This window comes from Onychostoma macrolepis, chromosome 12, assembly GCF_012432095.1.
Source record: "Onychostoma macrolepis isolate SWU-2019 chromosome 12, ASM1243209v1, whole genome shotgun sequence".
Taxonomy (NCBI): Eukaryota; Metazoa; Chordata; class Actinopteri; order Cypriniformes; family Cyprinidae; genus Onychostoma; species Onychostoma macrolepis.
In genome coordinates, this window is record NC_081166.1 from 19,239,324 (window position 1) to 19,253,315 (window position 13,992).

Here is a 13,992-nt window from a genome sequence, read left to right on the forward strand (position 1 = left end):
CCTTTGGCAGTGTGGGCAGGTGCCAAGTCCCGCTGGAAAATGAAATCAGCATCTCCATAAAGCTTGTCAACAGAAGGAAGCGTGAAGTGCTCTAAAATTTCGTGGTAGATGGCTGTGTTGACTGTGGACATCAGAAAACACAGTGGACCAACACCAGCAGATGACATGGCAGCCCAAATCATCACAGACTGTGGAAACTTCACACTGGACTTCAAGTAACATGGATTCTGTGCCTCTCCACTCTTCCTTCAGACTCTGGGACCTTGATTTCCAAATGAAATGTAAAATTTACTTTCATCTGAAAAGAGGACTTTGGACCACTGAGCAACAGTCCAGTTCTTTTTCTCCACAGCCCAGTTAAGATGCTTCTGACGTTGTCTCTGGTTCAGAAGTGGCTTGGTAGCCCTTTTCCTGAAGACGTCTGAGCGTGGTGACTCTTGATGCACTGACTCCAGCTTCAGTTCTCTCCTTGTGAAGCTCTCCCAAGTGTTTGAATCGGCTTTGCTTGACTTTATTCTCAAGCTTGTGGTCATCCCTGTTGCTTGTGCACCTTTTCCTACCCAAATTCTTCCTTTCAGTCAACTTTGCATTTAATATGCATTGATACAGCACTCTGTAAACAGCCACACCTTTCAGTAATGACCTTCTGTGACTTACCCTCTTTGTGGAGGGTGTCAATGTTCATCTTCTGGATCATTGCCAAGTCAGCAGTCTTCCCCATTATTGTGGTTTCAAAGAACAAGAGATACCCAGAATTTATACTGTAGGGATGGTCATTTATTCAAACGCAAATGTAAATATTCTAATATTTTGAGATACTGATTTTTGACTTTCATGAGCTGTAAGCTCTAATCATCAAAATTAAATGAAATACACATTTGAAATATATCAGTCTGTGTGTAATGAATGAATATAATATACAAGTTTCACTTTTTTAATGGAATTAGTGAAATAAATCAACTTTTTGATGATATTCTAATTACATGACCAGCACCTGTAATAAATAAAGCAATAAATGATGGCAAAATTAAGTGATACTTGTAGATTCAAAACTAAAATCGCCAGTAGGTGGCGGCAAGTCACTGTCTTAATATTACAATTGTTATTAGTATTAATAGTATTTATTAAAGCAACAAATAAATAAATGCATACGTAAGTAAAAGAAGCCAAGACAAACTAATGATTTTCTGTTTTTTATGGATTAACATTGAAGACAGAGAGCAGCCGGTATATGCAGTCGCTTTAATGTTCACATCCATCCTCCTCGGATTTATTTCTCAACAGTTTATATGAGACATAAACGAATGTGACACAGCAGCCATAACAGCAATTATGTTGCTGTTAAAAAATTTTAACAATTATGTTTTTTTTTTTTCTTTTTATTCGAAACATTCTCAAACGCATTAACTATATCATGAAATATCTTGATTCTCACCTTTATAGATTATGTTGATAGTGGGCGATGATCAAAGTACCCTAATAATGTAATCTATGCATAAAAACCTGTCTGTTTCTGGGTGTCATGCCATAACATATTTTTAATATGACTGACTTTATATTTAATGTGAATTTAACATTGAAAATTAATCTGAATAAAAACATTGCGAGTTAGGCTACTAACAGAATCGTGTGTGATTGGTTATAATGCGCAGCACTGTACAAACGCGTCTGTCTCTGGCTCAGCACCAGCCAGCGAACATTTGAATTTAGCAGCTGATGATATGATGCGCTGAATGATTTAATCACGCCGGTGTGATTGTGTCAAATATATATAAAAAAAATATATTAATCGGCTATTTTTGGTCTTTCGGAAACTGCATTCAAAATCCACTTGGCTCAAAAATCTGAGGGGGCACGTGCCCGCTCACTTTGAATGGGCATGACGCCTCTGCATGGAAATGATGTAGTTTGTTGTATGTATTTCTCCTTTCAAACCGGTCCGGAGCCCGAGAGTCCGAGCTGCGCGTTGCTCTGCAGGTAGAGAAGTGTAATGTTTATCTTATCAGATATACACATTTGCAGACGCACACTATGAACACACTTCTTTTATTTAGTCTCCACATACACATATTCCTTGCTCTCTCCTTCCTCTAGCTCCCCCTACTGGTCACTACCCTACATCCCTCCTTTTCTTAAAAATATATGCTTATTCATCAACATTAACCACATCTCAAACTCTCAACATAAGACCGAGCAATATAAAAGTATGCATACTTTCCAATACAGCATACTGTTATTTCAATTATTATTTTGACTTAGAATGAACATCACTTAGTAAACATTTTTGCCTAACCAATATTAGACTTGTAACACCTTAAATGAACATAGAAATCAGAAACATTAATAACTCTTTAAAACAACTGAAAACTCCTTTTATGTTTCTTTTCCTCTTGTTCTTTCCCCATCTTAAAATGTCCTTGAAAGAACTTCTCCAAAACCTCAGTCCAATAACACAAACACAATCAATTCCCTTGATGGCTAGGGGTAGACTACCCTGCCACCTAGACAGTGCCAGGGATTATTCTGCCCTTTAATGGCAACTGCCTATTTAACATAATCCTTCAGTGCAAGAGGTTCTCTTCTGATCCTCCGAGGCCTATGTACAGATTGTTCACTAACAGACACATAATCGCGACGGTTCTTTAGACATACTGTATGGTCTGGTCCCATCCAGGCATCATCCATGTCAGCACTCGGAATTTGTGGTGAAACCCATCTCTTGACAGAGGAAACATGTCTCATGCACTTCACACCATTTTTTTCCAGAATGCCAGATGGTCCTTTCCTCTCCACAACATGGTACGGCCCAGGCTCGAATGCTGTCGTCAACTTGTTCTGTTTCGGTTGTTTGAGCAGAACACAATCACCTGCTTGGATCATGCTGTCCAATGCTGCTCGTCTTTCGTCAGCCGCCTGTCTGCCCTTTTCCTTTTGAACAAAATCTCTCTGTCTCACTACAGCATCTCCCACTGCAGAGGAACTGCTACTGCTCACCTCTGGCAACTTAGTACGGAGTTGTCGACTGAACAATAACTCAGCAGGGCTGCAACCAGTAACAGAGTGTGGAGTGGAACGATAGGCCAGTAAGAATGTGTACATTTCCTTATGCCAGTCTTTACCTCAGAATGAGACGCTCGTATGGCTTGGCACAAGTGTTCTGTTCTGCCTCTCGACCTCACCATTTGCTTGAGGTCAGTATGGTGTGATGCGTGCTGTGCTGAATTGCATTGATCACCAAGAATTCTTTGAATTCAGTCCCTGTAAACTGTGTGGCATTGTCGGAAACAATTGTCTCTGGCAGTCCATGAGTGGCAAATATCCGAGTCAAACATTTGACAATGTTGCTAGCAGTGATGCGGTGAAGCACACTCACCTCCACCCATCTTGAGTAATAGTCGGTTATGACCAGTAAATGCTCGCCTGAAGGGAACGGCCCACATGCATCAATGGCAACAATTTGCCATGGTTTCTGTGGCAGTTGAGTACGTGTGACTGGAACAGGTCTGGGAGATGCCCCATTTATTTGACACGCAGCACAGGATCTGACAAGTTGCTCTGCATCTTTATCAATTCCTGGCCACCATACTTTTGTACGGAGCTGCTATTTGGTTTTGACAATACCCTGATGCCCCTCGTGGGCCAACAGCAGAGTACGGTACCTGGCTGCTTGAGGAATAACAATGCGGCTGCCCCTCAGAATCAAGTGGCCAATGCATGACAGTTCATCTTTGATGGGAGTGTAATCAGAACGACACAAGTTCCAACAACTCTGCTGGATACACTTCCTCAAACCGCATTGAATTTCATCCGTTGCTGCCATTTCCTCTAATTCACGAGGTGTAAAAGCTTTCGAGACAGCATGCTTTGCAACAAAGTAAATGTGCTCGTCGTCACCTGCCACAACTGGTGGTGGGTTCACAGTGAGACAGGAAAGTGAGTCGGCTGCATTCTGTGGGCCAGGTTTGTAAATCACTTTGAATTTGTAGGGCTGCAGCCTTAAAGCCCAATGCTAAATCCTGGCAGGCGGTTTTTATTTTGGCGAATAAATCGCCTCCAATGGTTTGTGGTCCGTTATCATCAAAAATTCTCTACCATACAAGAACACATGAAACTTCTCACAGGCCCAGACTATGGCCAGTGCTTCTCTTTTGGTTTGAGAATACCACCTTTCCACAGCCGTCAAAGCACGGCTGGCATAGTAGACTGGCTTGTACACACCATCAGCTTGTGCTTGGGTCAAGATCGCTCCGAGCCCCACTGGACTGGCATCCACGATCACCTGTGTGTCGGCCTCCTGGCTGTAATAAGCCATCGTTTGCGAACTTGCCAGTGCCACCTTCAATGCCTTGAATGCAGCCTCTTGTTCCTTCCCCCATGACCATGTGCACGTTGACCTAGTGAGACGCCTCAAAGGTTCTGCAATAGTAGCCAGCTTGGGAATGAATCGACCACAATAATTTACCAAGCCAAGAAAACTCCTCACCTCAGTGGCGTTCTTTGGCTGTCGAGTGTTTTGCACTGCCTCCACTTTAGACTGTGCTGCCCCAGCTCCATTCTTTGAAAGCACATGTCCCATGAATTCCATCTCCGTCATCCTGAAGACACATTTATCCTTGTTTAGTGTCAGCTCTTTCTCTTGCAAGCGTTTCAGCACTTGATGCAAATGTGTGTCATGCTCCTGCACAGTCTTTCCAAATACCACAATGTCATCCGAGATGTTGTGGACTCCATCAATGCCCTGCAAAACCTGGCGAATTACGTGTTGGTATATTTCAGGAGCGGAAGAGATGCCAAACATGAGTCTTTTATATCTCCATAGGCCAGTGTGTGTGACAAATGTAGTCAATGCTCGTGATTCAAACTCCAACTCAATTTGGTGATATCCCCATTTCAAATCCAACTTGGAGAACCACTTGGCACCTGTCATGTCCTCCAGAATTTCATCAATGGTGGGGATGGGGTATCGCTCACGCACGACAGCTTCGTTGAATCTACGCATATCCACACAAATCCTGATATCTCCTCCTTTTTTATGCACCACCACTAGAGGTGATACCCATGGAGTAGGTCCTTCTACCTTTTCAATGACATCCAATTGTTCGAGCTGCTGCAGTTTCTCCTCAACTAATTTCCTGACACTGAATGGTAGTCTGCGTATCGGCTGTGCAACGGGAACAACACTGCTGTCAACGTGTAATTGTAAACGGTAGTCTTTTAACTTCCCCAAGCCTTCAAAACATACCTTGTATTCCTGTTTTAATGATGTTGCAAATGTAGAAGCATCCTCATGGTGCACTGCATTGACATTTGACAGAGCACCGATGTGTAAGATTCCAAGGGCACTTGCAGTTTTGCGTCCCAACACAGATGTCTGTGCACCATTCACAACCAAAATGTCCGCTTTGATGCTCTTATTCCCTGCAACAGGACTAATGTCGGCAGTGAAATATCCTTCCACAGCCAGTGGTGTGTCTGATCCATAAGCATATAGCTGCCTGGATGTGCTCTTTAGCTGTATACGACCATTGTTATGCAGTGCTTTGAACACATTTGATCCGATAATGTTACAACTTGCACCCAAGTCTATTAGCATGGTCACTGGCATCCTGTCCAGCAGTATTGACATTTCAGCATCATTTGTGTCCCCTTGCAGAACAAATACCCATTCAGGATCATCATCTTCTCCTGTGATGTCCACTGACACTTTGTTGTGAGGTACCTTACTCGTCACTTGATTCACTTTTAGTCCTGTTTTGGTATGGCAAACCGCTGCAAAGTGGCCCTCTTTGTCACAGGAGCGACACTGTTTCCCTTTTGCAACAGTACACATTTTCCCGTAATGTCCTACACGGCCACAACGACGGCATGTTATCTGGTGTGCATATTTTGTGCTTTGTTGTGAAAATGCAGATGATTTGTATTTTGATTGTGGCTTGCCCTCAGCAGACTGTGTGTTCACGTGCAACAGTTTGCCTTTTCCAACAGCATTAATGGTGAGTTTTTCCATTTTTGCAGCTTGTTGGTCTGCAGCTTCCATAGTTCTGGCAATATCTTGCAAAATAGACAATGTGAGATCCTTCTCACGCAACAGTCTTCTCCTGAGAGCAGGAGAGGTACACTTGTCAATGACTTGATCACGAATGAAATCATCTTTGTGATCCCCAAAATCACACGTCACCCGCCAACTGCTTCAGTCTGCTTACAAACGAGTCCACTGATTCACCCTGCTCTTGTACTGCTTGCCGAAAAATATGCCTCTCATTTTCTTTGGCGTGAAATAATCGTTCAACTTTTTTAATGCTACTTCATAATATTTATCCTCACCGGTGTCTTCCATTGTCGCGAATATATCTTGCACATCCGAGCCACCCAAGTGAAGCAGCAGCGCGCGTTTCTGAGCGTCATCTTTAATGCCGGAGGCCATCAAATAAAGTTTGAAACTGCTCACCCATTTTCCCCATCGCACTCCAATGCCGGTGGGGTCTGTGTGCACATCAAACGGGCCGAGAGGAGGTAGATTCAGTGCCATCGCCATCATTGCAATATCTTTGCTGATATTTTTCCTTTTTGTGCTTCAAAATCTCAAAATTTGAAGGACAATCCACATTAAAGTGCCTTCATCCAAGAGCTTTAATCCTCGTCGCCAGATGTAATGTTTATCTTATCAGATATACACATTTGCAGACGCACACTAGATGAACACACTTCTTTTATTTAGTCTCCACATACACATATTCCTTGCTCTCTCCTTCCTCTAGCTCCCCCTACTGGTCACTACCCTACAAGAAGAAAAAAACAAAAAATCTCACAAGTACTCATAAGCACTCACTTTATTATGTTCTTCTAAATGTACTGTGTTCGATCGCTGGAATGTTTTGATTTACAAGGCTGTAAAACACATGGAAATTATTTAGTTTGTTGTATGTATTTCTCCTTTCAAACGCTGCCGTGATTGCGACGTGCATGTCAGTAAAACATTAAAAAACAGCTCACATGCACTCAATTATCTTTGCACTATGTTCTTCTATATGTATTATGTTTAGTCGTTGGTGTACTTTAACTTAAAAGGCCGAAACACGTGCAAATAAACACGTTTAATTGAGACGCTGCAGTGAGCTCGTGATCTCCGCGCTCCGGGAGTGATCGACACAGACTGACTTAAGTTTCACACTAAAACAGCTCACAAACACCTTCAACTCTTGTCGTGTTCTTATGGGTTAATTACATGCATTCACCAGAATATTTTAATCTAAAAGGCTCTAAAAACAAGTAAAATGCTGTGAGCACACTCGTTGTGATCGGTGCGGTGAGAGTTCTCTCGTATTCAGCACTGTTCTCTGGCCAGAGAATCATTTATTAATGAGCCCTGACCCGGTAATAATCAGATATGTTGGTTTAGCTTGTCAGTGTGAATGAAATGTATGTATTTATTTGAATTTTTAACCGACGTAAAAGTGAAACTGATCGAGTCATTCGGCTCCGCCCGAGGGGAATTGCTCCAATAGGGGCGCAATTTTTCTCAGACAACGGAAGTCTATGGGAAATTTTTCTTTTTTAATAATCAATTAAAAAAAAAAAACTGCAAGTCTGATCCGTCTGAAAAGATATAGCAACAAAATAGAAATCAGGGCCCAGGTCTCTGTCGAATTTGGTGCTTGTGGCTTTAAAGCCCTAGGAGGATTAGCGTTTGGTAATTTTGGATCAGAAGAAAAATAAGAAGAAGTTTAAATAGCATAACATTTTGTTGGCTTGCCTTCACCAAGCCAGCATAAGAAGTTTAAATAGCATAACAATATTTTGGCTTTGCCATGCCAACATAACTAGAGGCTAAAGTCCGAGATTCAAACTTTAAATGTTGACTTGGCCTCTGCAGCTTTCGTGCAAAAGAGCTATCGCTAGACAATACTCGGCGATCTGAACAGGATCTGAGTGGATATTAAAGAGAGTGTGTGATAGCTCTCAGGTGAGTGTGTGATTGGTGACAACTGTGTACTAATTTAGCCTAACCCACAGTTTAATCCTTAAAGATATTATTTTTTTATTAAAAATAAATTATAAATCGTTATCTCTTGAATATGTTATTAATTTCTTAATTTCATGTGCAAAATTGTTCACCCACACGTAAAACTGGCTTAAATCTCCTTGTTGTCCTCTTTTTCTAGTTGAATATCTCTCTCATTTCATCCCTGAGGCTTATAAATAACAAAAACAAATGCAATTTTAATGCATTATATGATTATATGAATTTTATGATTATTCAAAGATATTCAATCTTTTTTCCCCCTGTGTATATAATATCATACTATAATGCAAACCCATTATAGTTATGTTTTCTTCTCTATCTTTTTTTTTTTTTTTTGTGTGGTCATTATGATTGTTCAATGTTAAAGATACTACCATATTTCCCTGAGCTTGTATGTTCTTCAGTAATAATAATAAAAGGAAAATAAGAGCGACAGGCGCACAAAAAGCTGCATCTATAAATCCACAACCCTACCTAGTACGTTTTCCTCCATGTTTGCAATGTTTGTAATATCTGCACAAATGAGACGTCGTTTTACATTTTACATTGCATGTTGTCAGCATTCCATTTCTTGACTAATTTCATGTCATATGTTTACAATTACATGCAAATTTTTTATATAGCTTCATTACTTTTGCGGTGTAATGAATTGGTCAGCAGAAGGTTGCTGGTTTGATCTCCGCAGTCGTCACCACCGGTGTCTTTGCTCCGAGCTGCTCCGGAGGGATTGGGGTCCCTGTAATAAGAGCATTGTAAGTCACTTCAGATAAAAGTGTCTGCCAAATGCATAATTGTAAATGTAAAAAAAATGAATAAATTAAAATTTTAAAATTTAAATGTAAATGCTTTTTTGTGCCTTGGCACAAACGCTCAATAAAGCTGCTTATTTCTTAGTTTATTTCTTCAAGGTACTACTATAATATAAATGCTTACATATATATATATATATATATATATTCAGTCATTATTTACTCGCCTCAATGCTGTTCAATCCTTGTGTGTGTGTGTGTGTGTGTGTGTGTGTCCCGTCCGTAGACATTTCAGATCCTGCAAAGATGCACAAATATAATACACAAGCAGTCATTTTAACATCACAATGTCATTTGATTAATAAAATTATTTCTTACTTTATATTATTGTTTCAGGTTTTTCTTTTTTTCCCCCACAAATGCCGCCATCACCTGCTCCGCCACAAAAGCTCTGCATCAAATCTACAGCAATCAAGAATCAGAAAAGCGCTGTAATAGCGGTTTAAAATTGCAATAATTAAAATAAACTACACCTTAAGATTTAAAAGATGTTTTATTCATTTCTATAATGTACTCACTCAAAGCCTTTGATGGCAGCATTCCTCCATCAGTCACTCTTCACTGGATAAGCACACGTGTGTCTCATCTGTCCTGTAACATCAGACAAGATTCAGTCAGCTGTGATTTATCTGCTCAATACTACATTTACATGTTGAGGTAGTTGCTGATGCATTAACTCACTTTTTATTCAACACAAATGTTCCTCAGTTTATCTACAATACTAATGGACAAATAAAATAGATAAGTTATGTTTAGTTACTCCATGTAGATTTGTATATTTACATTACATTCATCTAAAGCAGTGTTGACAACAGTCTACATAACACATACATCACTCACTCAGATGTGTGTTCATGTTGTGATGTGCTCATCTGTAATTCTTTTAGTACATTTTCCTGTCTCACATTAAATAGACATTTAGTAATCGTCTTTAAGATGTATATGGTTTATGTAAATGCACTTTGGAGACGTGCATGTGTTTACTGGAGCTCCCCTGTTTGCTACATAATAAGACATGCTTTTACAGCAAAATCACAAATATACTGTAACGTTACTGTCTAGCGTCTTTACACCTTAAGCAAATCAATAGTTTACTCTACAGTGTCATTTTAACACATGAAACCGTGTTTTTGGTTTGTAATACTTACATTTGTAAACAGCCTCGTCGCTGTTCTCCATCACGTTCGATGATGACGTATTGATCTCCCGTGGGCTTCTGGGATTGAAAAGTATCCATCAATGAGAACTCAAGAATCTGGGCTGAAGCAGTAGGACATCCGGGAACTTCTCGACTACTCTTTTATGAATACTGAGGTTTCGGACATACTTCTTCGCTCACCTACTGCTTTTCCCCTACTATATAGTAGAGAATTAGGCATATTCTGACGCATTTTAAGTAGACGCACGTCCGAATCTCACGAGTATTAGTATGTCACCCAGGTAATTCTAGCCTACTCTATTATGAATACTGAGGTTTCGAACATACTTCTTCGCTCGCCTACTGCTTTTCGCCTACTGTATAGTAGAGAGGTAGGCGGTTTCGGATGCAGCCTTAGAGTTCGTACTTGACTAACTGCCCAGACAGCAACATAGTTCTGGCCCAGATCCAGCCCACATCTGGCCCATGTGAAATCCATGCGGGCCAGCTGTGGGCCGGATCTGGGTCTGGGTGGGGCCCAGTTCAGGAAGCAGACAGACTGGCTAAACCGACCATCTGCTAGCCGCCTCACGTCACAGAAGTCAGTTAATTCTCGGCACATAGAGACTCTTTTACCTAGATATAACACTATTGAGACTGTGTCTGTTCTCCGAACTAGAAAATACAGAAAACATCCAAACCAAAGTAAAAGTAACAATTTAATTGATGTTCATCAAATAAAAAAAAAACCCAGATATAATACAGATAAACAAATGATAACGCTTGGCTTATTGAATATTAGATCCCTTTCTTCAAAAGCACTTTTTGTAAATGATATGATCACTGACCATAAACTAGATGTGCTTTGTTTGACAGAAACCTGGCTAAAACCAGATGATTACATTACTTTAAATGAGTCTACCCCCCAAGACTACTGTTACAAACATGAACCGTGTCCAAAAGGTAAAGGGGAAAGTGTTGTTACAATTTATAGCAATATTTTCAGTATTTCTCAGAGGTCGGGTTTCAAGTATAATTTATTCGAAGTAATGGTGCTTCATATAATGTTAACCAAAGAGACAAGTGTTAATGATAAATCCCCTGTGATGTTTGTACTGGCTACTGTATACAGGCCACCAGGGCACCATACAGACTTTATTAAAGAATTTGCTGATTTTCTGTCAGAATTAGTTCTGGTGATTTTAATATCCATGTTGATAATGAAAAAGATTCGTTGGCATCAGCATTTATAGACATTCTAAACTTTATTGGTGTTAAACAACACGTGTCAGGACCTACTCATTGTCGAAATCATACTCTAGATTTAATATTGGCACATGGTGTTTATTCATTAACTGATGTTAATGATATTGAAATTCTGCAAAGTGATGATATCTCAGATCATTATCTAGTCTTGTGTAAACTCCATATAGCTAAAACTGTCAATTCTACTCCTTGCTACAAGAAATCACTGGGGGGACTCTAGCTTTTTTTTTTTTTTTGGAGGGTAATAATGGTATTTAATATTTTCTCTAAACTTTCTTGTATATTTAGACAAGCACCTGCAATTCTGGCCAAATTAAAGTTATGTTGTGTGTGAATTTGCACATATTACACTGTAAAAAAATAATTCAGAGGCTTTGTAAATATCACAAAAATAAAAACTTGTATTAACTTAATAAAATCTCTGAATATCATTTAAGAGATTATATGAGTTGGGATTACCAAAATTAATGAGTAAAAATCCCACAGTTTATTTCATCTCAAATTTACTTGTTCTACTTATGCATATTAAGCATTTAACTAACAAATTATATTTTTCACATGTCCTTAATGTTTTTGGTACATTTCAATGAAAATATTTGAGAAGGTTGCAATAAAATCTGTCAGTTTTCAGAGCAGAAATTACTGCTTATTTTCAATCAATTTATTTTGTATTTTGCATCGACTTAAAAAATTGAGTAAGTTTCGCGGCTATTGTGATCACGTGAACACAACGACCGTGCGCTCAACGACGGTAAATCAGCTTAATTTACTGGTCACAAGAAAGAAAACTGAAAGAAGAAGAAAGAAAACTGGAAGAAGAAGAAAGAAAACTGGAAGAAGAAGAAAGAAAACTGAGGCTAAAACCACCGTAAGACTCCTTTAAAATACTGGTAAGTCAATTATCAAAAGTTAATGAAATATTGGCTGTGTTTTCGGGTACACAAAACGTTCGGTGTAATTTTTTGAATGCTGTTGCGGCCCTACTGTTCTGTGGTAACCTTTTGGAAGGGGCAAGCATTTGTAATCACTGTGACTTTGTAATGTTAGTTGTTGTTTTTTGTTTTTGGGGGTTAAAACCCACCAAATATAAAGCTAAAATACGGTTAATACAATTCAGCAACTTGAAATGTATGTAAAATTAGTCAATTTTCCTCCAGTGTATGAGGGGGAGGGGCCGTATTACTATTAACCGCCAAGCCGGTTTAGTCATTGTTATTTACTTCGGTGATGAGCATATACGTGTGAGTAATTGCAGAAAACAACGACTAAACCAGTCTATCCGTAGTCCAGCAAGACTGGTATAATGGGACAAATCCCTGCTCGCTGCAGCCGCGTCAGTGGCACGTTGAAAAATCTGTTTTTTAATCGGCCGTCTCTCTGGGTGAGTTCACTCCATGTCGGAATAGCAGAAACTACAATGTAACTGTGTGTAAAAAGCTACCATCTCTTTGTATAACTCGTAATTACTACTGTAAACTCGGTGCAAAGTTTTCCGAGAGCCGCTCATATGTTTCAAAGCACCGCTGAAATGTCCTCCGGAATCACTCAAATGGCGGAGGCAGAACGTTAGTGAAGAAGTTATCGCGCTTCTAAGTCGAGGGCCGAGTTTCTTTTTCACCTTTACCAAAATCAACCATGGTTTTATTGTGGTAAAGTGTAGTAACCATGTTATTGGCAGATTTATTACCATTTGTATAGGACAGTTTTACTACAAATACCATGGTTAAGATATGGTTAATATATTAATGTTTGATACCATGGTTAATTTGTGTTTACCATGGTTTAACTACAGTAACCATGTTGTTGTTTTTTGTAGTAACACTGGCTAATTTTCATAAGGGCAGTCAACCACTACCTTACTGTTATTAATTTGAAGTGTGAAGTTATGAATCTCATATGGCAAAACTGTTGAACATTATAGTAAACTGCACTTACCTCCTGCCTTTTGCTATTCTTTTGAAGTTTTTGGACATTTTTGGACATTTTGGACATGTTTTACAGCATTGACGTCATCGTCCAAAAACTTCAAAAGAATAGCAAAAGGCAGGAGGTAAGTGCAGTTTACTATAATGTTTCAGCATAAATGTAGAAACACAGGTCACAAAATTGTGGATACCTTATCCAAATTGTTTAAATGTGTAGAATCCACATAAGCTTGATTTTCATCAACCGGTCAAAATTTATAGCAGGGCATACAAATTCTGTCTATTTTTTTTGGCCAGACAATGTATGCATGTATGTAGCCTATATGTTTTTATCTACTCTCAAAGAGACAAGAACTGGGAACTTAGGGTGAATCCCATTTCTCTGTCTTACCCCTTCCCCTTCCCCTTCCCCTACCCCTTCGTCTTACCCCTAGCCCTTGTCCTTCGAAACCGAGTGGTAAGCGCTAGGGGTGAAAACATACCTCTATGAAATGAGACACCACTTGGTTACAGTTACGTCATCATACACCGTCGCTAGCTGACTGCTACGTCACCAGAGGCGACAAGTGTTGATCACAAACTTCCAAGATGCCGTCTGCAAGTGTGTGTATGTCGATTGCGTGGGTTTTAGTGATGTTTTTGCGATTGTCTGCAACAAATCGCAGAAATCAAGGGAGAAGAAGAGGTCTACGACGCCTACGAATGCTGGTGGATCAGCTTATGGTATGTATGGATTGGTTGCAAACAACGTTATGTTGTATTTAACGTTAACCGAACTAACCAACACAGTAGCTGAGCTGGACACGCGTAAATTACATGGACTTGTATTAT